The sequence below is a fragment of the Kogia breviceps genome, chromosome 5, assembly GCF_026419965.1.
Source record: "Kogia breviceps isolate mKogBre1 chromosome 5, mKogBre1 haplotype 1, whole genome shotgun sequence".
NCBI lineage: Eukaryota > Metazoa > Chordata > Mammalia > Artiodactyla > Physeteridae > Kogia > Kogia breviceps.
Genome location: NC_081314.1, coordinates 143,467,990 through 143,493,547, shown reverse-complemented (window position 1 = coordinate 143,493,547; position 25,558 = coordinate 143,467,990). Strand labels below are relative to the sequence as shown.

Here is a 25,558-nt window from a genome sequence, read left to right as displayed (position 1 = left end):
GAGGCGGGCTCCCAGCAGCCACGGGCTGTTTGTGCACCTGCAGCGGCAAAGCTCAGGGAGCAGGAAGCATTCATTCGTCCATACTTTTATTCAGGAAACTGGCGGAGGATGGGAATAAAACACAGACCTACTAGAGCATGGCCTTGAGGACATGCGGAGGGGGAAGGGTAAGCTGGGACGAAGTGAGAGGGTGGCATGGACATACATACGCTACCAAATGTAACATAGAGAGCTAGTGGGAAGCAGCCGCATAGCACAGCGAGATCAGGTGGGTGCTCTGTGACCACCTAGAGGGGTGGGATAGGGAGGGTGGGAGGGAGACGCAAGAGGGAGGAGATATGGGGATGTATGTATATGTATAGCTGATTCACTTTGTTATAAAGCAGAAACTAACACACCTTTGGAAAGCAATTCTACTCCAATAAAGGTGTTAAAAAAAGAAAAAGGACGGCCAAAACATCTAAAATGAATACACCTTTGCCATCACGCAGAGCTGTATTGTGGGGTGAGCGAGCAGCTGAAGGAGGGCCGGTGTAGGTGGAGTGCAGGGCCCCCAGCGGAGGTGGGTCTCTCGCCCCCGCGCGCTTTGCCTTTGGCAAGTTCGTGATCACCTGGGGTTCCAGGTGCCTGCGCTGCCCTGCCTGCTGCTTCTTCCCGTCTGAGCTCTACGTCCACGCGGGTGACTTACCTCTCCACGCGGGCGTGTCCCAGGCCCCCAGACTCAGCGGGTCCAGAGCACACACGCACGGGCTCCCTCCCCTCCCCTCCCCTGCCCCCGCTCCTCCCCTGGGGACGCGGCCCCTGTTTCTTGGAGTCATAACTCCCTACGATAGCTAATGTATGTGCAGCGGGGTTACAGGGTGCTTGGGGTTCTGGTTGAACCTTGTTCTGGGTGTGTCTGTGAGGGTTTTTCTGGACGGGCTGAGCATTGAATCGGTAGATTGAGTAAAGCAGGTTGCCCTCCCCAGGCTGGGTGGGCCTCAGTCCATTCTTTGAGGGTCCAAGGAGAACAAACGATGCCTCAGGAAGGAAGCATTTGCTCTCTCTGCTGGGCCATTCGAGCTGGGGCATCGCTCGTCTTCAGACTCTGACCGAAACGGCGCTGTCAGCCCCCCTGGGTCTCCAGCTCGCTGACTGCAGGTCCAGGGACTTCTCAGCCTCTGTAATTACCGGAGCCAAATCCTTATAAATACATTCTAAGTCTGGTTTCTTGAGAGATGCTGGCTAATACCCGCTGCCTTCCTCTCCCACGACCTGAGTCCCGTGCCTCTGGCTCAGCCTCCAGCATCTCCCGCAGGACCAAGCCTTCGTCCTCTCTCACCTGATGGCCCAGATGACCAACTCGTGGCCGTCCAGGTGAGAGATGCGAGCTCGTTAGGCATTCTGATAGGAACGTTTGCTTCTCCTAACAAAAGGGTGGCCCCTATCTCCCCTGTCGGAGACATCCCCCGCCCCATTCCCCCCAGGGCCCCGGCCCACCGGTCACCTTGTGGCACAGGGCGTTCTCTTGCTGTGTGGCCCTCACATGAATTGTAGTTAAATAGCCACGCGGGTAACTGTTGAGTCTCTCGCGAGCGAGCCCTGGGCTCCGTGAGAGCACAGCGCCTCTGCCCTGTGAACGCCACTGCCGCCGGCCCTCCCCAGGGGGGGCTCCATAAGGGTTGGGGCGGGACTGATGGGGTCTCCAGGGGCACGAGGGGGAAGGGAATTCCTGGAACAGGCAGAGTGTGAACGCAGCGGCCCTGGCACGTATGGGAACCCGTGCGAGCTGGACACGGCAGGCGTGGGGAGCGAGGGGCTGGCGATAGCGGGGAGACCGTGGCGCGGAGGTCTCAGCGCCTCGCTCCGCGGGGCCTGGACGCACCCGGGAGCGTCCAGGTGGGCACTGATGCCACGTGAGCCTGAGCCCGGGGAGGGGGCCCGGCTTTAGGGGCAGATTCAGGATCAGGCTCTGTGAGCTGGTGCAGGAGCAGGACAGGCGTCAGGAAGAAGGGGACTGGAGTAGCTTCGGGCAGCTTTCCATCCTAGCCTGGCCTCCTTAGGACACTCCAGGGTGAACCTCCAGGTCTGAATATTCAAAACGAATATTTCTATTTGCGGCTGTGTGTGTGTGTGTGTGGGGGGGTCGGCGCCTCACTACTCTACCTTCCCAGCACGTTACCATTTGTGCAAATCAGTCGTCTGTGGGCATTTGAGGCGATTCCACTTCCTTTCTCCGCCTCCCACCCCAAAACACTACGGAAGCTCCAAAGAGCAAATCTGTGCTCCTCAGTGGGGGAGGGGTCTTGACAGGACGGGGACAGAACCCACGGGTGGCGCTCTGCACCCAAGTGTAGCACACCCGCCGGCTCTGCTTGCGTCCCCAGGGGAGGCTGCTGGCTCCAGGGGCTTCCTTCTCCACCGACCCATCTTGCCTGGCCGGGCGGGGAGTGAGCAAGGCCTGGAGGTGTTGGAGGATGCCGCGGGGAGCCGTGTCCTGAGAGGCCAAGCTTGCCCCGGCGAACGGCTGCTGCCCCGAACAAAAGTGCTTTCTGGTCTTCAGACGCGAACAAGCAGATGCACGGCGGGTTGGGGTTAAAGCAAAAGCCAAGAAGTCCCTTGCCCTGGAGAGCCTGTCCCCAGCCCTCTCAGACCTCAACCTCCCAACACACCTACCGGCCAGACAGGGTCTCCCAGCTCTTTGGAAAATGAGGGTCCTTGCGATTCAACACATCTTGAAGACCCATAGGATCTTGGCATTCGTTGATTGAGAAAAGGTGTCGATTGTCAAAAAGGGGTTGTAACTTCCTAGCTCTTTCAAGGAAGGTGGGTTTCGTCAATCCCAACAATCCTAATCCTTACGTGTCATCAAAAAACGGTTCATTGTACTTGCTGAGTTTTCAGACAGTGCTTGATTGACCTCTGTACCCATAGCCCCCTTGTCGTAATTCTGTGCTTTCTAAGCCCGGGCCTGTGGCTCACTCAGCGGGGGTGTTACCTAAGGTACTCAGTGAGCTCACCGTGTTCCTGAGTTTGCTGTTGGGTGAATATATGTCCTGTCTTCCTGGGGGGCTTTGTAAGCCTTCTTGGGGGGCAGAGATGATGCCAGGCGGCAGGTGCCTCGTGTAGCGAAGGTGCAAAACGCAGGCATGTTGTTAAGATGACATGGTAGCAGGACCAGAAGGGCCAGATGCTGAGACCAAGTGTTTGGGGAAAAACAAATCTCTGATGAAAACCTACATTGTGATAGAACACTAGTCAGCCGTAAGAAAGAATGAAATAATGCCATTTGCAGCAACATGGATGGACCTAGAGATGATCATACTAAGTGAAGCAAGTCAGAAAGAGAAAGACGAATACCATATGATATCACTGATATGTGGAATCTAAAACGCGACACAAATGAATCTATCTACGAAATGGAAACAGACTCACGGACATAGAGATCAGACTTGTGGTTGCTAAGGGGCGGGGGGAGGGAGAGGGATGGACTGGGAATTGGCGTTGGTAGATGCAAACTATTACATATAGAATGGATCAACAACAAGGTCCTACTCTATAGCACAGAGAACTATACTCAATATCCTGTGATAAACCATAATGGAAACGAATATGAAAAAGAGAATGTAAATATGTGTATAACTGAGTTACTTTGCTGTACAGCAGAAACTGGAACAGCATTGTAAATCAACGGTTTAAAAAAATCTACATTGTTGTCACACAGGAAGAAACAATCATTCAGGATGCAGAGGTGGACACAAATAAGGGCATCTAGAGGTACATTTTTAAAGAAAAAATGGGCACGTCCAGGAAAATGGTCAGGGCTCGAAATTCCGTCCTGGAGCCCAGGGATAAAGGTGAGAGCCAATTGTGTTAGAATCTTCCAGAACAACAAAAAAAGGAAACTCACCCTTCGTAGAGCAGAAGACTTGCAGAGACTGCGGTGGGGTATGGGAGTGGGGTGGGGGCAGTAGTCCTGAAAACAAAAGTGACAGAGTGCCAGGGAAGAAAAAAGAGAAAAAGGAGGGTTACATTGGGACAGCTCCGCATCCAGGTGGGACGGAACCGGAAGCAGGCTAGAGGGTGTCGGGAAGAGTCATGACCTCCTCAGAAAAGGCTGAATTATGACAACCAGACCTACTGCTGATAAAACGTTCTTCTCCAAAGAAGATAGCTATTTGGCCCATTAGTCATTGGCATTCAGAAATTCTCTTGTTCACGTTAGGTCGGGCCTCTAGTTCTTACGTTTTGGGAACCGTGGAAGCTTTGGAAGTGCCCACGGACCCCTGGCCTCAGAGCCCTCCCCTCCCGTGCTGTCCAGGGCCAATTGCCTTTCTGAGTGCAAAGTGCGCTATGGTTCGGGAGGAGGATGCTAGCCGAGAAGTCGCAGGCATCAGGGTTTGTCCTGGTTCTGCTTGGGGACCCTGGGGGTTGCCCTCCCCCCTGGTCCTTCAGGGTTGGACTTGATTGCCTCTGAAGTCCCTTGCAGGATAGGTGTCTCTTCTGTTCTAGACACCATCTCTGAATGATTCTTTCCTGCAGAGTTGATGACTTGTGAGAGTGGGGATCAGGCAATACAGATGCCATCTCTAACTTTGTCCCGATCCGCTGTGTGACTTTGGGAAAATTGCTTAACCTCTCTGGGCCCTAGTTTATCTCATCTGTGAAATGCAGTTAATAAGTTGTGTTTTTTTTAATCTCAAAGTTTGTTGGGAGGATTAAGTGCCCAGTGAATGATGTGAGCTCTCCAGCATAGTGCAGCATCAGGAGCTGTGTGTTATGTGATTGGTCAAAAGGGACCCGTTCCACAGTGAAATAGGCAGCAGGTGAAAATATGTGCAGAAATGCCCTTGGTTCAATTAAATGCTGCAAGGTCTGCTCAAATTCCAGTTTCTAGCATAATAGTTTGAATATTCATCATTTTCTCAGGCTTTCCTTAGGGGCAGAATCTCCTGGAGGGCTTGTTAAAACCCAGATTTCAGTTTCTGATTTAGAAAACTCACCTCTGAGGTGAGGTCCAAGAGTTTGCATTTCTAACAAGCTCCCAGGGGACGCTGACGCTTCTGGTTGGGAAAACACATCTTGAGAACCACTGGATTATGGATAATATCCTGACACTTATTTTTTATCCCTCCAAATTTGAGTAATGCTCAGATCCACTTAAAGGAGGAAAAATCAAGGATTCTCTCATTTGTAAAACACTGAGTTAGTCTTATTCTATGAATCTATCCTTCAACTATGAATTTGTGAAAGTAGAATCATTTTTTACATTTATATTATCACTGAAATGAAAACATAAAATTGAAACATTTTTCTGGAAAAGATGCAGCCCACCGAATACCACCTTAGAAACATTACTCCACAACAGAAACATTGCTAATTCTTCACATACCCTTAAGAGTAGTGAGAAAGGGCGGGCGGGCGGGGAAGGCGGGAGGCCTGGCTGGGCCACGTCACAAGCTGGCTGTCAACCTTGGTGTGCGGGGCTTGCTCTTTTCCTTTGTGCCCGGTAGTGGTAGCTGCTTGTGTTTAAGAGATAAGGGACAGGGAGGAAGTCGGGGGGAGGGGACTTCAGCGCAGAGGACAGTGATGGAATTACTGCCAGAAATAGTGACCCAGTGGTGTCTCCTTGACGCCAATGCCCGGAATGGCCTTTGCCAGGTGAGCAGAGTCGGAGACCTGTGCCGTCTCAGCTCTGCCTCTCATTACGTGACCTCCAGCAGGACATGGCTATGAGCTGCCTCAGTTTCCTCAGCTGAGAAATGGGCTAATGACTTGCACAAACGTGCATCCTGGGTGAGGATAAAGTGACTGAGTGCAGGTGTGAGACCATTGTCTCATCTGTCGAGTGCTTTCAAATGGTAGTGACACCGCGGTGGCCTTGGTAACAGATGTTGCTGTTTGGCAAATTCCCAGCCAACAACCGAGCTGTGGTACTTGACCTGGGTGTCGCCGATCCTGTTCTCACCCGCAGGGCTGTCTTGAATGCAGGTGAATTTGTGCCTCCAGGCACGAGGCTGCTCCGAGGGCATCACACACGCACGCACACGCACACGTAACGCACGTACCCTGAATCACGCCGTCTTGCCCTGTGCTACGGTGACGTGGACAGGGTGACAGATGCGTGTGACCATCCCAGGGAGCCACACCGACCTTTCACTTTCGCTTTTAAAAAAGTTTTCTGGGACTTGGAGCTTTTAGAAAACGGCTCCTTCCTCTATAAGATACTATATCTCCTGACAAGACCTTCTGAGCCATGGGGAGGGAGCGATGGAATATTTTCGCAGTACTGGCCCCTTTGAACGACTGAGAAACCAAAGACCAATGTCAGAAAATTAGGATTCCAAGCACGTGACTCTCCTGGGCAGGGGTGCAGGGTCACCTCTTCCTTTGGGGATCTGCTTTCTTGGAAGCTGGGTACTTGCCAACCGTGCAATCGGCTCCCTGAAGGACGGTCACCTTCTTTCATGTTGGGTTGCAAAGAAAGTCAGTTACTCAAGGTCACAAGTCTGCTTAGCACCGAAGCCACGACCAAGAGAATGTCAATCAAAGAGCTCACCTGTGCTGAGCTGTGAGCCAGTCCTCGCTCAGTGACCTCCGTGCACGAGCTGGGTGACTCTTCATGACCTCCGTGATACAGACTTCATCCCCATTTTACAGCTGAGGACACTGAGGCAGAGAGGAAAAATAATCGGGAGCGAGGCAGTGTGGTTCCAGGGCTCCAGATCTTAAGACAATATCCTCCTGCCCCCCCCCCCATACCCCAAATCAAGCTGCCTGGGCGATCCCGCCGCACAAGGAAACGGGAGGGATGCTGCTTGGACTGGGGCTGATACTTGGCCCTGCAACTCACCCGCTGTAGCACCCAGGGTTGAGCACTTAACCTCTGACCCTGGGTAAATTACTGAACCTCCCCAAGACTCAGTGTATTCTTCTGTAAAATGGGCATCCTGGCAGATACCTCGTCGGCTGCCGTGAAGATTAATTGCATGATGTGTGTACAGCACCTATCAGATTTTATTCCCAAGAGACCTTATCTAGCCTTCCTCCTTCAAGACTGGAAGTGTCACCTCTGAGGCCTTGCTGCCCGGCCGTACTAACTCTGCAAGCGTGATTGATTAATCAGATGAAGGCAGTCTTGGACGTTTCAAGGATTCCGCAAGAAACCACCCACACATCTTACTGCCTTGGCCTCATCAGCACGAGAGCTTTTCTCTGTATTTATTGTTTTGGTGTTTCTTCATCCCTGACCTGAGGTCGATTTTGATCAGCTGTGGGATCAGGAGAGCTGCGGTGTCATCCTGCATCTGGCCCGACTGGCTTGGCCTGGGCCTTCAGATGCTGTGTCCATGACCAGGCGTTTAGACTCAGCAGGGAGCTCCATGTCCTGCCCATTAGGTGGGTATCAGGGCTTCCCAGCAGGTATCTCCTCCCTGGGACACCCTCCGCCCCCCACCCAGGGCTTCCCTCCAGCATCCTGGTACCCAGCACCTGCCGGGGCCTTCCCATACCTCCGACCCGCTGACTAAGTCTGGTAGGGGCGGGGTAGGACCCTTGCTCTGTCTCTGGTGCCCTGCAGCTACTCAGCCTCTACTGCTGCTTATGAACTGTGAGTGGGGTCAGTGGGAGGTGAAGGCCCTAGAACGAGACACAGCAGTCCCAGGGCTCACCCTGGCAGCAGACTGGGTTTCAGGTTGTCATTATCTAGTGAAATAATTACAGGCCAGAAAGGCCATTCTCGTGATTTGGGCCACAGCTCCTCGCAGAAAGCCTCTTCCTAGCTGAGAAGTGTTGGCTGCCCTGAGGATATCAGATCCCCTACTGCATCCCATTCCCATTTTTCTGAGCCTAGGAATGAACTTTGGCCCCAAATAGATTCTGTATCATTCAAAAAATTACTCATAGGCAGGGGGAATTACACAAGTACATATGAAGTGTTCACCATATGATGGCACTTTCTGGGTTCTATAAGGGACACAAAGGCAAATCAGACATCATCTTGTCCTCGAGAGCTCTGGCGTAGCAAGGATACGTGTGCACGTACACACACACACACACACACACCACACACACACCACACACACACCACACACACACACACACCACACACACACACCACACACACACACACACACCACACACACACACCACACACACACACCCACACACCCCCCCACACACACCCACACACACACCACACACACATACACACACACCACACACACACACACACACACACACACACACACCCCCACACACACCCACACACACACCACACACACATACACACACACCACACACACACATACACACACACACCACACACACACACACACCACACACACACACACACCACACACACACACCACACACACACCCACACACACACCACACACACACACACACACACCACACACACACCCACACACACACCACACACACACCCACACACCCCCCCACACACACCCACACACCCCCCACACACACACCCACACACACACCACACACACATACACACACACCACACACACACATACACACACACACCACACACACATACACACACACCACACACACACATACACACACACATACACACACACACCACACACACACACACACACACACACACACACACACACTATAATGTTGCAGTAATTCTGTTATTGTAGTAACAACTTACCACGATTTTAGTGGCTTAAAACGACACAGGTTTGTTCTCTTCCTTCCTGGTAGTCACAAGTCTGACCCAGGGCTCCTTGGTGTAAAAGCGAGGTGTCAACACGGGATGCGTTTCTTTCTGGAGATTCTGTTTTCTTGCGTTTTCCAGCTCTGGTGGCTCCTCGGCTGGTGGCCCCTCCGTCCACCTCTGACTCTTCTTCCTCGCCATTATGTCTCTCTGTGAGCACAGCTGGGACAGGGCCTCTGCTAATCACAGGACACCTATGATTAGACCGGGCCCAACTGGGTCATCCAGGATACCCACCCCGTCTGCACCCAAGCACACCTGCCAAGGCCCTTTGCCATGTAAAGTCACAAAGTCACAGTTTCCAGGGATTAGGACGTCGGCATAATTTGGGGAGGGGGCAGCATTATTCTGCCTACCAGAAATATATATATATATATACGTAAGTAGTAACTACAATATGATGTAAACGTGAGCTGATATATTGATACCTACAAACAGTAATTTCAATATAATATAGATTAGTTATTCCAACTGCTCAGGGTGCTGGTCTAGGGGAAGTAGGTGTTCTGGACCTGGGTTGGCAGGTGGGAGCAGTAGGGGTGGAGAAGATTAGTTTGGGAAAGCATACGTTCAAATAACAATACAATATGGTGTATATCTATCTATTATCTATCATCTATCTATCTATCTATCTATCTATCTATAGTCTATCTACCATCTATCTATCTATCTATCTATCATCTACCATCTATCTATCTATCGTCTATTTATCTATCATCTATCTATCTATCTATCTATCTATAGTCTATCTACTATCTATCTATCTATCTATCTATCTATCTATCTATCTATCTATTGTCTACCATCTATCTATCTATCGTCTATTTATCTATCGTCTATCTATCTATCTATCTATCTATCTATCTATCTATCTATCTATCATCTACCATCTATCTATCTATCGTCTATTTATCTATCGTCCATCTATCTATCTATCTATCTATAGTCTATCTACTATCTATCTATCTATCTATCTATCTATCTATCTATCTATCTATCTATCTATCGTCTACCATCTATCTATCTATCGTCTATTTATCTATCGTCTATCTATCTATCTATCTATCTATCTACCTACCTCTCTGTCTATCATCTATCTAGTTTTATGTGTTGCTCACAAGAAATCATAGTTGGGGAACAGTTCTTGCTTTATGGGTACCAGAGGAGGGGGGATGATTTTTAGACTTGGGGGTTGGAAAGTCTTCGAGGGGGAGGCATGCCTGGAGGACTTGAGGCTGGGCCTTGGAGGACAGGAGGGGGTTGGAGCCACGGAGGTAGGAGATCAGGAAGGTCAGGGACCAGAGAGAAGACGTATTGGGCAGCTGAGGGGATCCGACTCTGTCAGCTGGGCTGTAGTAGAGGATTTCACAAGGGGCAAAGGGAAGGTAAATTAGGGAGGTTAGGGCCTCCCCAAGGATGCAGGCCCTGGGCAACTTGCAGAGATTTGGAGCAAAACAGTGAAACACCCAGGAGGAACAGGGCCGGCCTGGTTCCAGCAGCAGGAGTCAGATGCGCCGATGGAAGGACGGACCCCACGGCGGGTACCTGGGCGAGGTTGGTGGGGGGCATGGGGGCCTGTCCTGGGGCAGAGGAGGGGCAGGTCTGCTGGGGGCATCTGGGTCTCTGCTGGAGAGGCCTTGGGTCCCTGGGGATAGGCTTTGAGAAGGTGACTTGGATGCACGCCTGGGAGGAAGTCGGGGTGACTGGATGGATCTGATGGGATGGGTTTGAGGGTTCCCTGTTCAAACGCTGCAGCGAAGTGGGAGGATGGCAGGTCCCCACGGGGCTGTGTGACCACATCACGGAGAGGACGGCCACCCCTCTCTCGGTGTGGGCAGCAGGCACGGGAGAGAAACCTGTGATACTGGGGTCACTTTTGGTTGGTTAGACATTCATTCCTCAGCATGGTGATGGCAGGTTGGCACGGGAAGCTGGGCGGCCAGAGGGGTTTGCTGTGCGTTTCTCCTGAGAGGGTGTCCTTATCCATCGTGGGGTCAGCAGCCCCTCCCAGCCGTTGGCAGTGACGATTCTCTGGCCCAACCCAGAGCTCCTGAATCATAAGCACTGGATGCCGCCCAGACACCGGAGCTTCCCAAGCCCTCCAGGGGACGTCAGGGCCCCTCAGGCTGGAGAACCACCAGCCTGTTGTCTTCCTGTCTCTCAGTCACTCCTCTCCATCCTTCTCCAGGCCAGTCCTGCCCCGTGGCCAATGCCGCATCTTCACAGATCCGACTCTGGGCAAGTGCCATTGTGACGGGCTCTGGTGGGGCTTAAGGCTTCAGAGGAGAGTCACTGAGGTGTTCCGAGGTGAAATCGTCTGTCCTGCAGGAGAGTCGGGGGACAACGAGTGAGCATCACCCCCCCTCCCAGTAGGTGGTAGCCAGGTGAGAGCGAGATCACCCCTCCCCCCGCAGCGTGAGGCATTCAGATGGGACGGGAACAGGACCTCTTTCGGGATGCGACGCCCAGGGTGTGATGTCGACTCCCCCGCTCTGGATATCCCTAAAAGCAGGGCGATTGCCGTCCACGGGGAGCCCGCCTGGGGGCGGGAGAATGGACTTCATGACCTTGTGTGGTCCTGAACCATTCAGAGCGTCTGCGATCTTACCGTCAGCTCCATTTCTGTCTAGAACATTCCACGGAGGGCTTGGTGGGATGGAGAATGAGGCTCTTCTTACAAATGCAAACCTCCATCAGGGGTGCGGTGGGAACCTATGATGAAGTCAAGTAGAACGGTGGACCCCTGTTCAGCCACGCCATGTGCAGCTGCGTCTGAGCGGGGGACCGCGGCTAGAGCGGGCCGTGCTGCTCGGCGCCGAAGAGGGCTGCGGTGAGAATGGGATCGTGCTGTGATGTGATGGCTTTCTATAAAAAGTGCATCACCCGTGAGGTCGGTCCCTTGGCTTTCCAGTTGGAAAAAGACACTTCTTATTTTCCCCACTGTCGGCTGTCAATATCTTTCTCAGCTATTCCTTCTACTAGCGCAGAAAAATCGAAGACACCTGAAACAGAGGCCGGCACCTAAAGAACGGAGAGGTGGGTACCAGTGCTGCTCTGTGCCAGGCCTGAGCAGAGGGGCGGGAGGAGTGGAGATCGGGCGCTGGCGGGGACGAGGCGGGTAGAGTGAAGGCCGGGGCTCTGGGATGGGTGCCGGCTGCACCACTTACCTGTGTGCGCACAGATAAGAGGAAGGAGAGGGGAAAGGAGGCTGCAGCTCGCGCCCAGAGCCCTCCCCGCCTGAGGCCACGGTGACCCAGCAGCCTCCTTGCCCTTGCCCTGTTCTGATGGGATGGACTAAGGAAAGACGTGGTGTAAAAAATGCTGCTGACCTTTTTCTTTCTTTTTTTTTTTTTTTAAAGGAACTCCTTTATTTATTTATTTATTTTTGGCTGCGTTGGGTCTTTGTTTCTGCGCGAGGGCTTTTCTCTAGTTGCGGCCAGCGGGGGTCACTCTTCATCGCGGTGCGCGGGCCTCTCACTGCTGTGGCCTCTCTTGCGGCGGAGCACAGGCTCCGGACGCGCAGGCTCAGTAGTTGTGGCTCACGCGCCCAGCCGCTCCGGGGCATGCGGGACCTTCCCAGACCAGGGCTCGAACCCGTGTCCCCTGTATTAGCAGGCAGATTCTCAACCCCTGCGCCACCAGGGAAGCCCTGACCTTTTTTAAGAGTTGAATTTTTTTTTTTTTTTATTGTGAGAGGATACATATAACGTAACATTGACCATTTTAACCCTTTTTTGCACGTACCATTCAGTGACATTAAGTATTTTCACATTGTTATGCAATCATCACCACCATCCATCTCCAGAACTTTCCATTCATCACCAACGGAAAATGTCCAGAACTTTCCATTCATCGCCAGCTGAAAATCTCCAGAACTTTTCATTCATCACGCCATTAAACACTCACTCCCCCTGTTACCTGCCTCAGCTCACGGTCACCTCCAGTCTACTTTTTGTCTCTATGGATTTGACCACTCAGAGAAATGGATCAGACAGAATTTATCCTTCTGTGCCTGGCTTCTTTCACTGAGCATAATGTCCTCCAGGCCCACCCGTGCTGTAGCAGGTGTCAGAATTGCCTTCCTTTTTAAGGCTGAACACTCTTCTTTTGTATGTCTGGATAGACCGCATTTTCTTTATCCATTCTTCCACTGATGGACACTTGGATTGTTTCTGCCTTTTGGCTATTATAAATAGTGAGCATCGGTGTGCAAATATCTGTTTGAGTCTTTGCTTTCAGTTCTTTTGGGTATATATCCAGAAGTGGAATTGCTGCGTCATATGGTAATACCGTTTAATTTTTTGAGGACCGGCCATACTATTTTCCACAGCAGCTGCACCGTTTTACGTTCGTACCAGCCACGCGCAAGGGTTCCAGCTTCCCCGCATCCTCTCCAAATTTGTTATTTTCTGATTTTTTTTTTAAATAGTAGCCACCCTAACGGGTGTAAAGCGGTATTGCATGGTGGAATTTGCATTTCCCTAATCATTAGCGATGCTGCCTGCCTTTTCATGTGCTATTGGCCATCTGTATATCTTTTTGGGGGGGCTGTGCCGCATGTGGGATCTTAGTTCCCTGACCAGGGATCGAACCCGAACCCTCTGAAGTGAAAGGGCAGAGTCCTAACCACTGGACCAGCGGGGAAGTTCCTATGTATCTTCTTTGGAGAAATGCCTATTCAAGTTCTTTATCCGTTTTTGAAGCCAGTCTCTGATTTTACCTGCAGTAGGAAGGCTGGCTAGTTGACCTATAAGATGCCAATGTTTTAAAAAAGATTTTCTTCTAGAATTTTCTTTGAAGGAAAGAAACTTGTTTCTGTACTTGGCTGGGCAATGTTATACTTAGGCAAAAATGTTTCTGTACCATATTTCTCCTGTCTCTAGGGGGAGGCAGGGCCTTCACCTCTTTCTGGTTCTTTGCCTCCCTGCTGCACCCAGAGAGTTTGTGATTTGCTGAAGCCAACACTCCTTCTTGGAACTGGAGCCAAAAGGAAGACTTTTGTGAGGCTCCAGAAAGCAAGTGGCTGAAACCACTGAAAGTATCAGCTGTGGTTAACAGGGCGGAATGGCCAAGGTAGAGTGGGGAGGCTTGATGCTCTCTATCCTACGCCTAACTCTTGGCTTTGCGAACTATTTGTAAGAAAGTCTTTAATCTTTTGTTATTCTTAGCCAATAGACACATAGTAATGCTGTTTATTCAGAAAGATTTTGGAAAAACTCTATGGTTGGTTAAATGGACTAAAACATATTTTAAAAATGGACATAATTGTTCGGGATGGTTGATAGTAAGGGGGCTGTGCAGGTGTGGAGGCAGGGAGCTTATGGGAACTCTGTATCTTCCAGTCAGTTTTGCTCTAAATAAAGTCTATTAAGAAAGAAGGGACTTTTGAAAAGGAGATCTCCTACCACGTCAGCACCAGACCTACAGAAATCGTATCATAAATTAAGCGGTAATACAAAGCACATCTTCTGAGAGGCATAGCTTGAATAACTAAGGCTTTATCTTCAAAGCTAGATTGATATCTATTGTTTGGCTTGAAGTGGGAGATACACATCTTTACTAAAGGAATACCATCTGTGGTGGTAGGCCCCGAGGACAGCTCATTCATCTGCTCGTGCGTGTTTGTATGCACGCACACACACATACGTGCAATGCCCATACATGTGTGCTGCGTGCAAAGCTGGGGAGGCCGAACGTTCCGAGGCAACAGCTACTCATTCACTGTGTCTGGATCGCAGGGCAGATAAGGCTTTTGGCGTGTGTGCTTACTATGACATTCACTCCCCTTCTCCTTAACCAAGAGTTTCTTTGGCTTTGAGGAACATCCTGACTCTCCTGTCCCCCACCACTGCGGCTGAGGGGGCCTGGTCTTTCTCTATTCATCTCTGCTTGGCGGGTTCTTACTCTCTGTAGCTCTTACCATAGATCACAGCTGCCTTCTTGAAGTTGTCTCGGTTTCTGGGATACCATTTTTCCTTGATTTGCCTTTTATTCCTCTGACTCTCAGGGAAGCCTGCCCTGGCTCCCTGTTTTGGCTAGATGGCCCACTGAAGTGGGGTAACTTGAGGAGAACTTAATAAACAGACAATTTACCAGCTTGGGGGCAGGGTGGTGCAGCACCCCAGGACCAGCAACAGTGGGGAGCCCTTGCTGACTCTTGGTCCAAAGGCAGAAAGGGGGGGGGGTGCAGTTTTATCATTGACAGAACCGTGGAGAGAGAGCTCAAGGAAGTGCATCTCTGAAGCAACCCAGCAGGGAAGGTTGGGGGGTGGAATAAATACAACACCCTTCTCTCTGTGATCTTCTGATGTGCTCCCAACTGGCAGGCGGGGGCCACTGATGTATTTCACCCCCAGGATCCTGTGGCAAAGTGCAGAGTGGAAAAGCAGGGAGAATGAATCTACTGTCAGGGCAAAAGCCTGCAGCCACCGCCGTACCTGCTGTGGGCTGAATTATGTCCCCCGCAAATCCATCTGTTGAAGTCCTAACCCCCAGTACCTCAGCATGTGACCTTATTTGAAGATCAAGTCTTTAAAGAGATAATTAAGGTTAAATGAGGTCACTAGGGTGGGCCCTAATCCGAGCTGACTGGTGTCCTTATAAGAAAAGAGATTAGGACACAGACACACACAGAGGGAAGACCATGTGAGAAGACAGGGAGAAGAGGATGGTCTCTAAGCCAAGAGGCCTCAGAAGAGACCAGCCCTGCCTGCACCTTGATCTTGGATTTCCAGCCTCTGGAACTATGAGACTCTAACCTTCTGTTCTTGAATCAGTCTGGTCTGTGGTGCTTTGTTACCGTAGCCTGAGCTAAGACGACCTAGAGCTGCAACTTCCCCCAACACTTTTTCCTCTTGCCTTGCCCGATTTTGCTCTTTAGGCTTTATTACCATCTGGGATACCATGTTTTATTTACCTTGTCCTTTGTCTGTCCCAAAGCCCCCTTCATCCCCGTGTCAACCCCGTAAAGGTGTGATCTCTGTCTATTTTGTTCGGTGCTGAAGCCCCAGAGACTAAATCATCACCTGATAAATAGCAAGTGCTGTGCTGGGGCAAAAGTCTGTTGAATGGAAGGTTTTCCAAATCTCTCCTTTTTAAGAATCTTTGCTGGTTTCCTTCTCTGATCACCTCTTAAGCCCAAATGCCCCAAACTGCACTCGTTGGTCTTGGCCTCTGCAGACCAGCATCTCCTCTGGTCATCGCTTTGATGAGCAACGCCGCAGCGCAAGGGTGTCTGCAGCCAGGGGCTGCAGAACCGTTCCGGGCCCAGCCTCTCCTGGCTGTCTGACACATCTAATCCTCTCCGTCTGCGGTCATGGTCTCGCCCTCAGCCACACGGGGATGCTCTCCACGCCCTCTCCGAGTTGGAGTCTAGGCTGTGGCAGGTGGTGAGGGGAGGTGCTCCGAGCATTAACACTTCATCACTTCAGAGTGTCAGCTGTGGGTGGGCCGGTCCAAGGGAGGAGGCTGGTGTGCAAGTGAATCAGACGTGCAGTGCTGTGTGTGTGTGTGTGTGTGTGTGAGAGAGAGAGAGAGACAGACAGACAGACAGAGACAGAGAGATTGAGAGAGACACACAGAGAGAAAGGGAGACATAGGGAAAGAGAGAGAGAGAGAAAACACATGTGTAAGAAGTTTAACAGACTTCCTTCCTCTTCATGTAACATGATCTAATCCTATCAATTGTCAGGATATTGGCATTTGGCAAATGTGATGAATAAGTTTTTCTGGAAGGAAAAAGAAACTCCCAGACTCAGCCAGAATGTGAGGTCTCTTTGTACGTATGCGTCACATTTCCTCAGAAGCCTCTTGCAAATTTTTTTGCTCATCTGAGATACGGCCCTCCAGGCCTCAGGACAGGGCCTGCATTCATACTGACTGTTTTCCAAATGTCTAAACTTCATCACAGAGAGAATTAGGACTGACCTAGGGTCAGGGAATGGGAAAGTCGAGTTGGAGCCTGTTTCTTCGGAACGCACGGGTGGCTGCCCAGAACAGGAGATGGGAAAGCTCTGGACTGGGGAGAAAATCTTGAGCCAGTTCAGGTGTTGGCTCTCGTTGGCAGGTCCTCAGATTCACCTCTTACTCTCTCGAAGGCGGGGACCGTGGTTTCCATGGACGGGATCCACGTGAGCAGGTGTGCACACGTGAGCACGTGCTTGGGTGGGTGTTCATGTGTGTGTAGGCTTGTGCATGCATGTACACATGTATGTGTGTGTGTGAGAGAGAGAGGATGCCTGAATTAGCACATTCGGTTATTAAAATAAAATGAAAACCTCTTTGAAGAAGGTAACGGGTCTACCAGATGCAGGGCATGTTGTGGACGGCTGGATTAGCGGACTCCTTCTGGGCAGTTTGAACCTGTACCTGTCGGGACATGATCTGGGGACAAGCAGAGGCCAAGGAAAGGTGCTCAGAGAGAATAACAAAGAAGAAGGATGTATGTAAGCGTGGGTTGCCAGGGATTATTTGCATCCAAGAATGTCTTGTTTTATTTGTTAGAAACTCAGAAAAGGAAATAAGAAGAAAACGTAGAATGTACTACATTTCAGAATTTAGGGTGTCAGCAATAAACTGTGCAACTGCTGACGCTTATTATGAGGGTTCCTTATTATGTGAATTTGACTATGCCATTCCTAGCCCCTGAATTCATTCTTTCACCCACTTAACCATTGAACAAATATTTCTTGAGTGCCTGTGATTTATTGACTCACTGATGCAGTCAAGCAACGGAGCGATATCACCCTCTCACTACATGCAACATACGGTGCTAATTTTGCCAAAATGTTCAACACTCTTGTGGAATAATTTTATTCTAGAAATGATTTTTTCCCATCTCTTCAGCATCCTAGTAGAACTCTAAATAATCCCTGGCATGTTATTTCAATATTTTTACGTCACTTGATTAAAAAACATTCCTAAAGCCAACCATTGTGTTTTCAGGTCAAAATATCAGCAACATATGGTGCTATTGATGTAACTGTAGGAGAGATGACGTCCACACACACTAAATTCTGTAAACTATGACTCTACCCCCGATCGGGTTGGTGCAGTTTGTAGAAGGAGGGAACAGACTTGAGTTCTTACAAATACTGGGGAAATGCAGGTTCAAGAGCAGTTTGGAAATGATTGATTCCTCTATATTTCTTGGCGGAATGTCCCAAACCCTTATCCTGGCCTTTTCCTTCTTTTGTTTGGAAAGCTTCTGGTATCCTTGTCCCAGCTCAGCCTGACTCTTGAATGAATCACCCCCTCTGACCGGCTATTCTTTGCAACCAAGCGCAATCTAGCAGTGGGATAATTTTCCTTTTTAAGAAAGCCAGCTAAGTTCATACCCTGGGGACCAGATTGTGCTGTTACTTGCCGCTTGGGCAGAAGCTTGTCTTCAAGTCCTCCCAGAGCAAAGGCCAGATTGGCCGTTTTTTTGATCAAGTGCCCCGGGCCCCTAGTGCTTCTTTCTCTTGGAGCGCAGGGCTGGTGTCTGACTGCTGATGTGACGGATGTTCCCATGTGACCCTCTTATTTCGGGGGACGGGGAGTAGAATGAGGCCTCCAAGAGGAGGGGACAGGGCTTTGTACCCCGGATCAGATGAGCTCCTGCCCTTCCTAGCCCGCCTGCAAGCCCTGAGGGCCAGCGTCAGCCTACGGACTCTGCCTTGGACCCCCCGCCCCTCCCAACTCTGTGAAGAGCCCTGCAGGGGGCTCTGCTAGGCTTTGTGCTGCTGAAGCCTCATCCGGTGATGATGGATGACCCGGGACACCCGTGGATGTCCTTCAGGGCAGAATGCCATGAATTGGAGTCATGGTGTTTGAAGAGGGCTGCCCTGCCGGACCAGAGGGCTGGGAAGCAGCAGAAAACCCCCGGGGGCTGCTCTCCTGCGGCCATTCCTTTCTCAGTAGGTTCTCACAGGCCTGACCCTGGTTGACAAAAGGGGCTTCAGGCCTTGCCTTAGTCTCCTGTGCAGCCCCATCCAAGCTCTCTCTCTAGCTCACGTAGCTTTGCCCTGTAGCCATCCTGAACTCCTTCCAGCTACTGGCACTGCCCTTGCCCACCGCTGGGCTGTCACACATGCTGTTCCCTTTGCTGATACACTCTTCCCTCCCCGAGCCTGGCCATGTCCTAATCCCCCAGCAGGTTTCAGCTCCCGTGGGGTACCCCTGAGGGGGTCATCCTTGGCCATCCTAAGCAGATCAGGGGCCTGACCCTGTGCTCCCACACGCCTCGCACATCCCCTGATGACGAAGGCTGGACCACGCGGGTCGGCCTCTGGCCTCCGCCACCTCCTGCCCTAGTGTGTCAGCTCTGTGGGGACCTGGGTGCCGGGACACAGGGCTGAGAAGAAGGCACGGGACCGGGGCTTCCTGGGGCTGCGCGGAGGGAATCAGAGAATTACCACACGGTGCCGGGAGTGGTCCTCTGCATGGGATGCTAGTGCTCTTGGAGAGGCTGGAGGATGGATGCAGGATGCCCAGCCCAGGGGAGGGGCAGCAGTCAGGGAAAGCTGCCTGGAGGAGGTGACGTCTTAGGCGAGTGTTCTCCTTATTGCCATGTGCTGCCCACTAGGCTCCTGGAACCATGGAACTGTGGCCTTGAGCTGTGCTCTGGAGCCGGGGTGGCGGCAGGGATCCCAGGACCACAGGTGGGAGTTTGGTGCCCAAGGTGTCCAGGCTGGTGGGAGCCCTGCGGCCTCTGGTTCTCTGACGGTGGTTGTATTAGTCAGCTAGGGCTGCCATAGCCAAATACCTGAAACGGAGTGGCTTAAACCACATTTACTTCCTCAGAGTTCTGGAGGCTGAATGTTCCAGATCAAGGTGTGGGCAGGGCTGGTTTCTCCTGAGGCCTCTCTCCTTGGCTTGTGGACGGCCTCCTTCTCCCTGTGTCCTCACGTGGCCATCCCTCTGTGTCCAAGCCTCCCTGGTGTCTCTATGTCCAGATTTTCTCTTCTTACGAGGACACCAGTCAGATTGGATTAAGGCCCCACCCTAACGGCTTCATTTTACTTTAGTCACCTCTGTAAAGACCCGATCTCCAAATACAGCCACAGTCTGGGCTGCTGGGAGTTAGGGCTTCAACACAGGAATTTGTAGGGGGGATGCAGTGCAAGTCAACGCAATAGCAGCTAAGGCACACGCTGTGTGCGTCGTTTGTGTAATGTTTGTGCACCTCCGTAGAGTATGTAAACGCCACCTAAATACCCTGAAATTTGTCACCCTTTACTCACCTGTTCTTGATTTTCCCCCTTGCTCCCCATTGGGTTTCAAACGTCAGCCACCTCTGTGGCCACATTCCAGCGCAGAGGGCAAGTGTCCAGGGGGCGTGAGAAGGTGCTGTGAGGTCAGACCCTTCCGGGTCGTGAGGACCCTCGGGCCACAATTAGGCTGTGCCGTTTACTGGTTGGTGAAACTGAGCTTGATGTAAACTTCTGCTCATTTGCTTTAGTTTTTATTTCCCTGAGAGGATCTTCAAGGTCAGCTGAACCCCTTTCACTGTCAATGGGTGTGAGGTGTGTCCCCACAAGAAGCACCCTGACTTCGCAGGGAGGTGGGATTTCCCAGCTCTTGGGTCCTTAGTTAGGGTCCCCTTGGAAAGACTGTGGTTACTGGGCCACCTTGGATTGCATCCTCATTAAAGCAGATGGGACAGAGCAAGCATTCTGTGGTGGACGGTGAATCATCGTAGTGGGTTTTTTTTACCTTATTATTATTTTTATTGAATGCAAGATTCTTTACATTCCATAGAGCTTTACAATTTTCAAAAGTTTCACACGTATGACTTCATGCAATCCCATAATAACCCCCTTTTTTCCCTCCCCACCCTGTATCGCCCCTCCCCTCTTCCCTCACCCCACTGGTAACTACTAGTTTGTTCTCTATATCTGAGTCTGCTTCTTTGTTGTGTAGTTCACTAGTTTGTTGTATTTTTTTAGATTCCACACATAAGTGGTATCATACAGCACTTGTCTTTCCCTGTCTGACTTATCTCACTTAGCTGAATGCCCTCAAGTCCATTCCTGGTGCCACAAATGGCAAAATGTCCTTCTCTTTTTTGGCTGAGCGGTATTTGGACAACTACTCAGAGCCCCCCAAGGGCCCTGAGTTCCCCCCAAGGGGCTGCATTTGAGTCCCCTCTCTGGGACTGTCATTAACCCCTCACCCTGGTGTTTCTGCTTCCCATGCAGTTGCAGAAGAGCTTTAGGGACCCAAAGTTCCCCTTTCTCGCCTGAAGGAAAGAGAGCCCGCAGAGCTCTTCACCACCCCTCCTGCGATGGCATGAGCTAAATCTGATAAAGAGAACTTTATAGACATTAATTATAGCTGAGGACTCCATTCTGTGTTTTATAGGCAAGCCTGCTGTGCTCTGTTTAATCTCTTAAGAAAAACCTCGTAGCAAATTAGCGTTAATCCTCAGAGCATTTCAATGACTTCAGTCAATCCGAGTGTGACCCTCTCGTTCAGGTAACAATGAGCCTTTCTGGTCTCATATTCTTCTCCCTTCTACGTCTACATTTTTTTTTTTTTTTTTTTGCGGTACGCGGGCCTCTCACTGCCGTGGCCTCTCCCGTTGCGGAGCACAGGCTCCGGACGCGCAGGCTCAGCGGCCACGGCTCACGGGCCCAGCCGCTCCGCGGCACGTGGGATCCTCCCGGACCGGGGCACGAACCCGCGTCCCCTGCATCGGCAGGCGGACTCTCAACCACTGCGCCACCAGGGAAGCCCCGTCTACATTTTTGTTGATGCAAGAAAAAACAAACCCAGAGAAATGAAATACTGGGTGTGATCCGTGCCTCGGGGCTGGGGCCGGGTTTGGATGGGCCACGTTCCAGGCTCCCGGGCCCGTGTTCTGGTCAGTCAAGGCCTCTCCTCAAAGTGGACTCACTCTGCGGTGAGAAGCTCAGAGCCACGTTTGATTTCCGAAGCCTTTGACCAACTCTAAACAGGCCGCTTTTCATCAAACACGCCCATACACACGTGCGCACTCTCTTGTGCTGGCACGCACTTTTGCAAACTGGCAAAGAGGTCTGTGTGTGGGGAGGTGGGCTTCTCGGAGGAGCCCTGTCTCAGTCGATCGGGGCGTTTACTGGCTGCCGGGTGAAGAAAACCTGGGGAAGGCATCGGACAGGCCACCCCCTCCCGGAAAGGCTGCTCTCACTCCGTCGAGGTCTGGCGCACGCAGAGCCAGGATGGGCTCAGTCAGCCCTGTACTTCTGGTTTCCAAAGTGCAGTTCCCAGCCGCGTTTTGGGAAGTTCATTGCAGAGCCCCTCTATTTGCAGGGGACGCCGGGAGGTACAGGGGCTGCGTTCCTCCTTTGTGGCTGTGGTCTCCAGCCTAGACCAGCTGTCCGGCTCCCTGATTCCAGGTTTTGAATTCAGCTCCAAGTCTTTCACTGGCAGAGCTCTCGCCAAAGGGACCTTTCTCCAATGGTTCAGAAAAAAAGTCAGTGAAATAGTGGTTTTAAGTGTTTTCAGTGGATTTGGGGGAAAGAAGTCAAGAAGAAAGTGAGCAGACAAAGTCCTTCCGGGTACAGCCTGATGCAAAGGCTCCCGAGAAGATGCAAAGAGGGAAGGTGACCCGATGATCAGTCTGTGCGTTTTTGCTCCATAGAAATACTCCCGAGAAAGGGCCAGACTCCCACGGAATCCATCAGAAAGTGCGGGAGAGACATTCTGGAGTGGATGGACAGCCACCTAGACGCTGCTGATGCCCCCTCTCTCTGAGCCTCGGTGTGGGAATTTCTTGGAGCAGGACACGAAGAGGGCCTGTGCCCCTGATGTGAACAGACACATCCCCTGCGGATGCTAACCGTACCCTCATGTTCTTGCAGTTTTTGTTTTCCCAGCATCACCAGCCTGACACCAGCCTGGTGCTCAGACCACAGTGACCACCACGGGATTCTGTTAAAAGGGATCATCTCGGGCTTCCCTGGTGGCGCAGTGGTTGAGAGTCCGCCTGCCGATGCAGGGGGCGCGGGTTCGTGCCCTGGTCCGGGAGGATCCCGCGTGCCGCGGAGCGGCTGGTACCGTGAGCCGTGGCCACTGCGCCTGCGCGTCCGGAGCCTGTGCTCCGCAACGGGAGAGGCCACAACAGTGAGAGGCCCGCGTACCGCAAAAAAGAAAAAAAAAAAAAAAAGGGATCATCTCCTCGACCATCCCACAGCCTCATCCGCCCGGGCTCACGGGGAGAGGGGCTGGTACAAATTTTCTAGTTGAGAAAGAATCACCTTTCACTTATTACTTAGCACCTTAATCACTTCTGTTGTTGTTGTTCTTAGAGGGACCAGTAATGCTGAGAGGAAAATGATGGCTAGAGAGGGCGGCAGGGGTCCTAGCAAGGGCCTCAGATAAGGACCCTCCAATTCTTCTGCGGGTGGAGACCCAGGCCTCTGCTTCCAGGCTCAGCCTAGTTCCAGGTAACCAGACAGAAGAACACTGTTTTCCCACCTCCAAGGACATCTATTCGGCAGATAGCAAGGCAGACCCACTCACCTGGTGGACCAGTTTCCATGTGTATTGCTGTCTACCTCTCTCATATTTACTACCTCGAAGTGCTCACCCAACCCCCCTACTTACTCACTGTCTCTTCCACCCAGCACAGCTTTGGACACCTAGACTGTACTTGTACCTGCATCCATGGTCTTGGGCACCTACAACTTTCTCTGTGCTTTGGGACATTCCTGCAAAAAGTCAGAAGCGATGCAAAGCTTCCCCATGACCAGGGGTGGGTAAGGGAGGGTTGTCGGATTCCAAACGGCCAGTGATGTTCAGGTGTAAACCAAAGGGCCGCCGCCAGCCCAGCGGGGAGGGTGGTTGTACCTTTCCAGTATATCTCAGTGGTTAACTCTTCCAGCCTAGAAAGAGACAGCAGCAGAGCAGTGGGTGGGTGTGTCCTGAAGAAGGTACAGACAGCAAAGTCAGGAATACATACAGTACTGTCCTGGAAATTAGCAATCAGATTTTAGGTCAGCGGTTTTAGAAAATTATATGCTTCCTCAGAGTTAAAAAAAAGCCTTATTTTTAAGGGACATCTCTATTCTCGTTTTTTTTTTTTTAAACATCTTTATTGGAGTATAATTGCTTTACAACGGTGTGTTAGTTTCTGCTGCATAACAAAGTGAATCAGCTATACATACACATATATACCCACACCTCCTCCCTCCTGCGTCTCCCTCCCTCCCTCCCTATCCCGCCCCTCTAGGTGGTCACAAAGCACCGAGCAGATCTCCCTGTGCTATGCGGCTGCTTCCCACTAGCTATCTGTTTTACATTTGGTAGTGTATATACGTCCATGCCACTCTCTCACTTCGTCCCAGCTTACCCCTCCCCCTCCCCGTGTCCTCAAGTCCATGCTCTACGTCTGTGTCTTGATTCCCGTCCTGCTCTATTCTCATTTTCAAGATGGAGCAACCGCGGGGCAGAAATAGTGCATGTGAAGGATTAGAGCTCGAAAGCAGACCTGTGGTCAGAAGCAGACTGAAAGCCCTTCCGATCGCTACGCTACTCGGTGGGTCGATCCCAAATGAAGAGCCGTGGGCGGAGACCACGAAGGTGAGGAGCCCTGGGACGGGGCCGAGGGTGGGGCCGGGCATTGGAGGGGAGAGGCAAGGGCGAGGAGGCAAGCTGGCTTTCCTCAGGCCAGCTCCTGGCTCCTGCAGCCGCCCAGAAACCATCTCCAGCTGCATTCACTGCTTGAGGGGAGGAGAGGAGGAAGGCTTCCCAGACCAAGAACATCTTTCCCATCAGGTTTTATCTTGGCGAGTTCTTGGAGAGCGTTGTCCGAGCAATTTGGAAATGAAAATCAACTTTGAGGACCATCACGTGTGTTATTCCGAAGCGATTTTATGTAGAACTGGAAACGCCCACCACGTGAACTGTTTATTTGGGGGATGATCTGCTCCAAGTTTTAAACTCCACCTGGGTCCCCTTTGCCGCTGCTCATATCTTGTAGCGCCCTGGCCCCCAGGCTACGGGGAAGACGGGGAGAGGACAGAGGGCGGGGTGGGGGGATCATCACACGACCCACATCAACCATTGTCACATGGTGGTGCGGGGAGGGTGGCCTCATAAAATACCGGACACCCAGTTACATTGGAATTTCATTGTTTTTACAGTATAAGGATGTTCCAAATACCGCTTGGGATATACCTATACTAAAAAAATAATTCATTGTTCATCTGAAATTCAAATTTATCTTTCGGTTTTGCTAAATATGGTGCTCCTTCTGCAGGGAGACCCTTTCAAATAGACTTAGCCGAGGTGTTACTCCCTTCCTGCCAAAAGCCCTGGTGTCTATGTACGGGTGTGTGTGTGTGAAGACACAAAATGCAGCCCTTTGTTGCAGGACTGTAGAGAGTGAGCGAATCTTCTAGCAGCGAGCAGCTACAGCAACGACTCGTGGGTGGGGTGCCTCGGCAGAGGGAGGGGGTCTCCTTAATTTTCAGCCTCAGACAGAACAGTGCATCCGTTAGAAACAGCAGGAAGTAGGTCTCTATACGCAGTTACTGAGGACCATCCACTAGGGGGACGGCTATGGGTTGAACTGTGTCCTCCTGCCAAGAGATAGGTCGGAGTCCTAACCCCTGGTACCTCAGAACGTGTCCTGCTTTGGAAATGGGGTCTTTGCAGATATAATTAGTTCACATGAGGTCACTCATAGTGGCTTAGGATGGGTCCTATGCAACAGGACTGGTGTCCTTCTAAGAAGAGGAGCAGTAACACAGGACACACAGGGAGATGCCATGTGATGACGGAGGCGGAGGTGGGGGTGATTTGTCTACCACCCAAGGAAACGCGGAGGGTTGTTGGCAACGCCAGAAGCTAGAAGAGAGGTGGGGA

The 25,558-nt window shown here is 51.4% G+C and overlaps 1 long non-coding RNA gene across 1 annotated transcript; it reads left to right on the top strand.

The window, feature by feature from the left end:
* Nucleotides 1-24,725, top strand: LOC136794335 (uncharacterized). The gene is made up of 3 exons (XR_010840943.1): nt 1-268; nt 24,122-24,271; nt 24,467-24,725. It is a non-coding gene; the product is annotated as an uncharacterized lncRNA (long non-coding RNA).
* Nucleotides 24,726-25,558: the final 833 nt, after the last annotated feature.